The following is a 900-nucleotide window of genomic DNA, read 5'->3' as shown; positions in this document are numbered from 1 at the left end:
TCTATAAGAAGAATGATGTGTATTCTTTAACTATACGCTCTGGTCCATTGCCACGTTGTCCATTCCATTTATCATTGTTGCTTTGTTTGCAGGTTCTTTAGACATCTTGCCTCATTCTTCTGCAGGTTAATTCACGGTGTTCTTTAAACTAAACCTACACCCTCGTGTTTACACTCTCATGTTTGCTTCTGCCTCTCAGGTTTTGTATTGTTTTGTGAACTTATTGCTCAAGTGGTGTCACATGTCACTGCAGACATGGGAACATGTTCTTGAGATCATTAAGATGATGGGAATATAAAAGGGAATAGCGAGGGACTTGACCATAACATCTCAGACGCCTCCACTCATATGAGCAGGTGAGGAGCAGAGTTAATAATTCAGATTGGTTTGTTATGAACTATATAATTTGAGCTATAAGCTTGCAAAATTAAAAAAAGGACTACAAAATGAGCTTACAAAATTGAAATTTGAATTTCTTCCTAACATTTTAACAGTGATTGTAGTGTAAAAAATATTTTAAAATATTCTAAATTAGAATTTTTTTTTAAATTTTTTTTTTTTTTTTTTTTACAATTTATATTTTAAATTGTGAATGTATATATATCTGAAAAAAGGACTACAAAATGAGCTTTCACAATTGAAATGTGAGTTTCTTCCTGACATTTTTACTGTGATTATAGTAAAAATAAATATAAATATTTTTTACCATTTATATTTCAAATTGCGTGTATATATCTGTAAAATAAAAAAACTACAAAATGAGCTTACAAAATTGAAATTTGAGTTTCTTCCTAACATTTTAACAGTGATTGTAGTGTAAAAAATATTTTTAAATATTCTAAATAATTTTTATTTTTTCTACTTTTTTTTTTACAATTTATATTTTAAATTGTGAATGTA

This window comes from Sinocyclocheilus rhinocerous, unplaced genomic scaffold (assembly GCF_001515625.1).
Source record: "Sinocyclocheilus rhinocerous isolate Xijiao unplaced genomic scaffold, SAMN03320098_v1.1 scaffold3667, whole genome shotgun sequence".
In the NCBI taxonomy this organism is placed as follows: Eukaryota; Metazoa; Chordata; class Actinopteri; order Cypriniformes; family Cyprinidae; genus Sinocyclocheilus; species Sinocyclocheilus rhinocerous.
This window is presented reverse-complemented; position numbering follows the sequence as displayed.